This window comes from Gymnoscopelus microlampas (assembly GCF_963454915.1).
Source record: "Gymnoscopelus microlampas genome assembly, chromosome: 3".
In the NCBI taxonomy this organism is placed as follows: domain Eukaryota; kingdom Metazoa; phylum Chordata; class Actinopteri; order Myctophiformes; family Myctophidae; genus Gymnoscopelus; species Gymnoscopelus microlampas.
The window spans coordinates 6504890-6514035 of NC_139940.1; positions in this window are offsets into that span (position 1 = coordinate 6504890).

Consider the following 9146-nt stretch of genomic DNA (forward strand, 5'->3'; position numbering starts at 1 on the left):
GGAGAGTCTCTCTGTGTTGTCTGGGAGGTCCTTCTTTTTGCGTCCATGATTCAGCTTGTTTTCAATCCTCAGACAGTATCAACTTCGACTTCTTTATTGTGAAATCCCAGGTTTACAGGTGCAAAAAAATAAAAAACCTAAAGCTTTATGATTAGGGTAAGAATTAGGGTTCGGGTTCGGTTTAGCAAAAAAACAACAAGGTTTTTGGATAACGCTAAGCCTGCCATGACTTCCTGTACTGATCAGCCATCTCTGAGAGAGGACTTTATTAACAGAATATTATGCAAGCCATATAGTGGACACACCCATTACTATGCCAGTGATGTGTAATGCAAGTTTGGCAGTAGTTGTGTCCACATGGAGTGGTGCCTGGATCTGTGAACACATCCAGGCAGAACACAGGAAGCCAGACAGGAGACCATTAAGTACACACCGAGAATAGAAGTTAAAGAATACCATAAAATATAATGTTTACAATAGCTTAGACTTGACATCATTGTGACAAATAGAAATATATACTGTGGAATTGCAAGTAGGAAATGTGTTGCGTACAGGAAAACGTATATCTATACCTTACTCACCTTTATGTCATAAGTCTTGTCTGGTTATGAGAAAATCCTTTTGATTAGAAGTTTTGCTGTCACGCTGCAGTAGATCTGAATTACGTTTGATTCTGAAACAGAATTGCTACTTCTCAACATTGCTCCATAGAGATGTCATATGTATTTACATGTTTACACTATTTTTATATTCTATAATGTGGATACAATAGTTGTCTGAGAAGAGCTTCACAAACTGTTATGTTTTCCCTTGCTGCTTGTAGGCTACTTGCAAACTATTTTTCATAATTACGTGTCCTTTCACAGCTCTCTTTTTATGGGTGTTATCAAACATGTATTTGATCAAAGTCCTTTTAATATGTACTGGAGGGAAGCTGCCATCATGTTCTGCACAGTTTGTTCACCTGAATAATTGCACACTGGTCTAAAGAATCTGCTCTGTCCTCCTAGAAACCTACTGTAGACATTCCACTTTATTTAATAGACACAATGTATGACAGGATGGTAAAGACACTGTGATATATTTGTACCTCAAAAGCAAAACAAAAAACAGACATACTGTGTGTGTGTGTGTGTGTGTGTGTGTGTGTGTGTGTGTGTGTGTGTGTGTGTGTGTGTGTGTGTGTGTGTGTGTGTGTGTGTGTGTGTGTGTGTGTGTGTGTGTGTGTGCGCGCGTGCCATGTATGTATGTAAACAAACAATCATTACTCTGCAGTAGTTCTGAAAGATCTCTCTTTCTCTCTCTCTGTCCCTTTAACTGACACAGGTTATACCATGACAAATGATAATGTTTTGCCATTGTTGGATGTTTTTAATTCCCTGTAATGCCAGTGCCGATGCTCTGGAAAATTACATCAACTTCACCACACGAGCGGGTGAAATTATTTTGTGCAAGCCTCCCAAAAATTGCATTTAGTTTCAAATAGATAATAGGCTGTATTGGTTAATCCTTAATAAATGTTCACCGGTGTTCACTCTCCATTCCGACATCTCACCACTCCGACTAGTGGCTTCCGCGTGCGGTTAGGGTTAGGGTTAGGGTTAGGTATAGGGTTCGTCAACGTCGGAAAGGCGACATGTCGGAAAGGAGAAATGCACCCATGTTCACCCGTAGTTTTAATTTACCACATGACATACCACATGACAATTTATAACAAAAGTCACAAATGCACAATTCCACTTTTACTACCGTTTAGTTTTCATTACGTGCATCTGTTTCACATGTATGACGGATATACAATTTATATTCCTGTTGAGTATTGGTAAACTATTGCATTATCAATTTCTATTTTCATTATAAAGACTGCATTGTGAATTGGTTCATTCTAGGCTCTGTTATGAATGTGGTTGGATTGGGTGTCCTAGCATGCAGAGAGAGTAAACAAGCTGATATGAAGGACGGTCTGCATATTCACATGGGAATGAGAAATGATTATAGCCAAAATACAGTCCATGTTATTTCATTTCTCTCCTTTGGGGTTAGATTTGTATCCTCACATTACCGTGGTTCCCAGGGAGAGGGAGATCGGGGAAGCTGACGTTCACTGCCGCCGTTGATGTGAAGTGCAATATTAATGTCCAAAGTTTAATCCAGAGTTTAGTCTCCCATAGTCCCAACACAGACATTTAAACCAGTCGTTTAAATGTCGTCGGGCACGTTGGGCGCTGACGGCCTAGTCAGACAAGGCCTTCTAACGTGTAAACACATCTCTGAAAACGTTGCAGTGAAATATTTTCATGTAGGCGATTTTATCCACAACAAATGATATCTCAATCATGTTTGACCAATACTGAGACGTCGGAGCAAGGGGAACGTTTGAAAAGGGCAAGCCTGGGTTGGCGAAAGGGCCTATTCTGTGTGGAGTTTGCATGTTCTCCCCGTGTCTCTAGGGTAGTTAATACCCTCACAAAAACATGTAGTAATCGTGGTCGCTATACCGCCTCCCCCATGACAGCCGGGGCGCCTGATGGAGGGGAAGGAACTGGTTGGAATAACATGTTCCTTCCACACGCTACGTCCTACCGGGGAAACTCCCCCCTGTCAGGTGACAAGAAGGTCAGTTGGCTCTCATGCATTGAAGGAGGCATGAGCTTGGCCCTGGGCTCCCTAGGCTCCCTAGGCTGGTGTGGGGAGTGTAGCACCCAGGATCACTTAGAAAAATTGGCACAGGGTGAAAAAAAGGGTTACAAAATCGCGGGATACAAAATTTAAGTAAAAAAAAAAAGGGCAAGCCGACAACAGGTTGCTGTGAGTTGGGTACATGAGTACCGCTTGCCCGCCCTGGGCAAGACATGCCGGTTCTCTGAGTTCTCAGGAAATGCCGTAACACATTTTTAAAGTCGGCTCTATCCTGAAAAATCAACCTCAGATTCTTAACCAGCAATCTTAAATCGACATTCCATGAAACAAAACAGTAGTGTAACAGTAAGTGTAACTTAAAGCAATTAAAGTTTTCATCAAGTTGGTTTTTATGAGCTGCTGCCAGTGCAGCTGTTCCGAAATACATTGTGGGAAGTCGGCTATCTCATAGTGTGAGGTTTACACCATATGCGGAGTCCAAATTGGGGGAAAGTAGGGCGCATTTGAAGCGTGCTGTATAGTGTTTATGATCAGGGGGATTCATCATTTAGTGGAATGTTTGGTGCATCTTGACTTAATCCTCTTATTTCTTCTCTTGACAGAAAATTAAGAGAAAATATAGGAGACGTTTAAGAGCATGTTGCTGCATTGGGATGCGCAGATGGGACTTATTCTGCTTGGGATGCAGTCTCCCCAATTCAATTAAATTCAGTGTGTGAAGGTGATAGCCTCAGTGTTGTGGGCAGTAAGAGCCTTGTGTGTTTGCAGTTTCTACACATTTAGACATCTATCATCAATCACCATGACATAACAAAGGGAAAGACCTTTCGCTCCAGATGAACCCTGTTTCATACTGTGTGTGTGTGTGTGTGTGTGTGTGTGTGTGTGTGTGTGTGTGTGTGTGTGTGTGTGTGTGTGTGTGTGTGTGTGTGTGTGTGTGTGTGTGTGTGTGCGTGTGCGTGCGTGCGTGCGTGGGAGTCTAAAGACCAGAGTGTGGGTGTTAATGGATGGATGTTGCCGATAGAAGTGTGTGCGTGCGTGTGTGCATTTGTTGTAAAGGAAGAGTGGATTTATGAATTTAATGTATGTGTTGCGCATGTGCCTGTGCACAGGCGTGTGTGTGTGTGTGTGTGTGTGTGTGTGTGTCTTTACACAGACATACATTATACGCAGTGGTGGACAGTAACAATGTATATTTACTTGTGTACTGTTCTTTAAGTATACATGTTTCAGGTATCTGTACTTTTAGAGCACGTTTTTCTTGGAAACGTATGGAGTTGAATCAATCTATGTGTAGGAGGGAAGACCACACATGATATCAATCACTACTGATAACTCCTCCCCCACTAAATAGCCTAATAAATCTCACCTGATAATAATAACTCCTCCCCCTGCTCACCTGTCACCAATCCATCTGATAACAGCTCCTCCCTTATCTCCTCCTCCTGCCACGCCAATCTACAGTATGAGGTATTTATATCTCGCTTCATCTACCTGCTATTCACTTTTAAAGCCCTACATGGACTGGCTCCCATGTTACATTGTGGACTTGCTAAAACCCCATGAGCCAGTGCGCCAGCTTAGATCCTCGGATAGGGCCCTCCTGGATCCTCCCACAACTTACTTTGTCACACGGGGGGACCGGGCTTTTTCGGCCCGGGCACCGTTGCTCTGGAATGCCCTACCCTTGGATCTTAGGTTAGCACAGTGTCCTCTTTTAAATCGCTTTTGAAAACACATCTGTATATAAAGTGTTTTTGTCCTAAGGATTGTTTTATGGACTGACTACAAATGCTGTTTTTTATGTTTTTTGTATTTTCTTATTTTTTCATATTTTTCTTATTTTATTCTTTCTCTTGCTGATGTTTGCTGTTTTTAACATGTATGTAAAGCACTTTGTAACTACAGTATGTTTGGAAAAGCGCTATACAAATAATCCATCACCACATCATCCTGTACTTTTCTCATGTAGACCTATTTCTCCTCTATCCATTTCCTTTTCTTCTACCTTTCAGGTTTGGGGAGTATTCGGTGTCTTCCAGCAGACAGCCACGCTTGACGGACCTGCAAAGCCAAACGATGAGGGTTTTCGCTCCAGGGCTCCTAGAACAGTGGTTCTTAAACTTCTTTGACTCAGGACACCCCTGTAAATAACTGTTTCATCCATGGCACCCCTGAATTACATTGCACATTTTTAGAACCTTACATTTATGTCATTCTTACGGTACGTACACAAATATTTGACAGACTATTTGTTTCCATTAGGGCAGATTGAAAATAACTTTATAATTTAAATCAGTTGAACCCCAGCATCCCTATTCTGGGGGAACATTCGCCCCCAAAAAATGGCAATCCACAAGCTCATGGATCTGCTATTTTTGGAGATGTGGTGTAGACTGAAAAAGAACCCACCAAGTACAGTGCAATTCGGGGTCTGTTTTGCTAAGTATAGAGGTGGTTAAACTGAAGTGATGTTGATATACAATTCCAAATGTATCAAAGTGTTCTGCGGCACCCCTGGGCTTGCGTCACGGCACCCTAGGGTGCCACGGCACACACTTTGAGAAACCCTGTCCTAGCCCCTGCGTCCGACATCATGCTCTTCTTGATCCTCAGTCCCTCGCCACCCTCGCCCTCTCCTTCCTCTTTATTTTCCCTCTTATCCACTAATCCCCTCATCCCTCACACTGCAGGTCCCTCATCCTCCATGTCTAATCCCTCGCCCCTCACGCCCAACATCCCTTCCTCATCACGCCCCTCTCATCCTGCTGTATCGTCCCTTCATTCCTTCATCCTACTCAGTCAAAGTCATTACCGCTTCAATTTCTCGTATTGTGATAAATTAGCACATCAAATCCATTTTATTGTTTTGTGTGAATAGGTTTTTTTTCTTCATATTCTGTGAATTCATAATCTCAGATTATTAGGGCAAGATCTATGTATCTAATGAGACATCATCATCATGATGTCAGACATCCATTAGAACAGACTCAGTCAGTCCTTTTGTGCCAGTAACCCTGATTCTGCACAAACAGTCACCCCCCCAGCTTGGTCCATGGACTAATGACTCTTGCTCACACTCAAAACTAATTGGGGGTTAGTGTGCTATTCCTTTACTTAAGACCGGGAACGCATCTGTGTCACTTTAGATTTCTTTGGCTATTCAAAAATAGCAGATCTACAAGCTTGTAGATCTTCTATTTTTTTTAAATCATGACAATGTGCGCAAATCTTCGAATCTGTGTCACTTTAGATTTCTTTGGCTATTCAAAAATAGTAGATCTACAAGCTTGTAGATCTGCTATTTTTGAAAAATCATGAAAATGTGCGCAAATCTTTGAATTCTTTCTTTGAAAACTGTTAAGATTTAGAAGACATTTTGTAGAATCGGCCTTAATGGGTTAATGTAAATTTGTATGACATTACTGTACATATACTGTATTTTACTGTGCAGACATGAAGCAAGTTTGTTCTGTATAGTATACCTGGTCTGGTACTCCTTTCCTATTCCCTGCGTGTTGCTACCTGCTGAACCTTTTATGTATCTTTTACTATCTTTATATTAGTATTTTGTTGCTACCGTTAGCTGTATCTCCTTAATCTGTATCTGCCCTGCGTTTCTTAGGACCATAGGACCCGGGGAACATAGAACCCGGGGAACATAGACATGGTCCCGTTGAGACAGATGCTAGGTTTGATGTTTACCTGGTATCCTTGTTACTTAATTGTTTTCTTTGCGCTATACTAATGTGCATTTACCCGACTATTGTTTGCTGTCTGGAGTTAATGCTATTTACTCTGATCTTGCACTTTCATTTCGTCGCTCTGGATAAGAGTCTGATAAATGGCTATTATAATTGTAAGTGCACTTCAATAACTAAATAAAACATAGGGCACAAGTGTGTGCCACAAAAACTGTGGGAGGGACAAAATAAAGCGGGACAAAATAAAGTTTATCTATAATATAATAATAATAAAGTCAGACAACCACACTGATAAATAAATAAAATGACTAATGCCTACACGCACGCATACTGTACAAACACACACAAACGTACACGCACACAAACAAACACAGGCACACACACACACACACACGCACGCACATGCACACGCACACGCACACGCACGCGCACAAACACATGCACACACACTCACACACTGCTGTATCAGAGCACTGAACATTAAAACATCCATTACTTATGAATTGCACAACTATGTTTGGCCAAAATCAGCACTAGACTTATTTGCATAACACGCATTCTGCTGGTATTTGTGGCTAAGACCATCATAATCATTTTGTGCTGGTACTGATGGCTACTTTCTGACTATGATGCACATTTTGTATATGTTTATTTGGTGATATCATATTCACTGCATTCAACATCATTTCACGTTTGAATTTTTTTAAACATGAAATGTGACATATTTCTCAAGTATTTGATTTATTTGATACATTAAATGCTTTACTCATTAAATTTAGCCTGGTTCGTGTGTGTGTGTGTGTGTGTGTGTGTGTGTGTGTGTGTGTGTGTGTGTGTGTGTGTGTGTGTGTGTGTGTGTGTGTGTGTGTGTGTGTGTGTGTGTGTGTGTGTGTGTGTGTGTGTGTGTGTGTGTGCACGAGCGTGCGTGCGTGTGTGTGTGTGTGTGTGTGTGTGTGTGTGTGTGTGTGTGTGTGTGTGTGTGTGTGTGTGTGTGTGTGTGTGTGTGTGTGAGTGTGTGTGTGTGTGTGTGTGTGTGTGTGTGTGTTTATCGTTAACTGATTAAAGTAAACCTTGCCTCCAAAACACCACACACCTCAGTATTTTATTCATAAAGCTTTTATTATCATAATTTAGCTTGTCATTGTTTTGCACACAATATACTTCATGGCTACACAGTGATAAATCATGTGACCATAATCTAATCATCTAACTGATACTCAAGATAATCCAGTAAGGTTGTGCTTTTTAAATCTACTCACACATTTTCAGTTTTTACCACATGAACATGCCTCGGAGTAGAACATCCCTGTAAACGTCATAATAATCATACTGTAATTATCATTTTTATTATCATAATTCACTACCCAGAACATAATGCAAGAGAAGAAACAGCGTTTCCTTTGAAGGTATTTGCATGCAAAACAACACGTCATGCATCATCTGCTCTGGCCTTTACAAAAGAACGGACTAGTGATGCACACTCCACTGAGACCTGCAGGCCCACTGCAGGCCCACTGCAGGCCCACTGGGCTGCATGCTGGTCTGACTGGTGGACTGCTCCTTGTGTATGGTGCTTGTTCTAACTGGTTATGTCCTTGTTTTAACTGGTATGGTCCTTGTTCTAACTGGTATGGTGCTTGTTCTAACTGGTATGGTCCTTGTTCTAACTGGTATGGTCCTTGTTCTAACTGGTATGGTCCTTGTTCTAACTGGTATGGTCCTTGTTCTAACTGGTATGGTCCTTGTTCTAACTGGTATGGTGCTTGTTCTAACTGGTATGGTCCTTGTTCTAACTGGTATGGTCCTTGTTCTAACTGGTATGGTCCTTGTTTTAACCGGTATGGTCCTTGTTCTAACTGGTATGGTGCTTGTTCTAACTGGTATGGTCCTTGTTCTAACTGGTATGGTCCTTGTTCTAACTGGTATGGTCCTTGTTCTAACTGGTATGGTCCTTGTTCTAACTGGTATGGTGCTTGTTCTAACTGGTATGGTGCTTGTTCTAACTGGTATGGTCCTTGTTCTAACTGGTATGTTGTTCTAACTGGTATGGTCCTTCTTCTAACTGGTATGTTGTTCTAACTGGTATGGCGCTTGTTCTAACTGGTATGGTCCTTCTTCTAACTGGTATGTTGTTCTAACTGGGATGGCGCTTGTTCTAACTGGTATGGTCCTTGTTCTAACTGGTATGTTCTAACTGGTATGGCGCTTGTTCTAACTGGTATGGTCCTTGTTCTAACTGGTATGTTGTTCTAACTGGTATGGTCCTTGTCCTAATATATTTGTTCTGTCGCACAGCGGGTGTCGTGGACCAAAAACAGCTGATCTACAGTATAAGCTCACAACGTGTCGCGGATGTGACGCGTTGTGAGCTTATAGATCTGCTGTTTTCAGCCCGCTCACTAGCTGTTGAAGAGCATTTTACAGCAGCGGTTTTGAATTAAATGTATCACTGAAGCATTTCCCACAGACTGAGGGGGAGCATACAGTATTCATGTGGCATTGAGCAGCTGGAAGCTGTAAATGACAAAGAGGCTAAAGTGAGTTAACTTTCTGGTCGGTGTTACAGTATACATCAAAGAACAGCAGCCTGCTGTGAAAGTGATTGCACAATTCTGTCATCATCTCATGGCATTTATAAGTCTTCCCTTCAGGTAAATTCCTGACATCGTTTGGATCTTTTGACATAGTTTAAATGTGTGTTCCTGCAGGTGCGCGTCTAGGAGCCGTGCATCACTAGAGCAGATGACTCTACAAGGCAGCTGGCTACTTCAGCGTCGTCAGAGAATCCAAAATGCTTGTTTA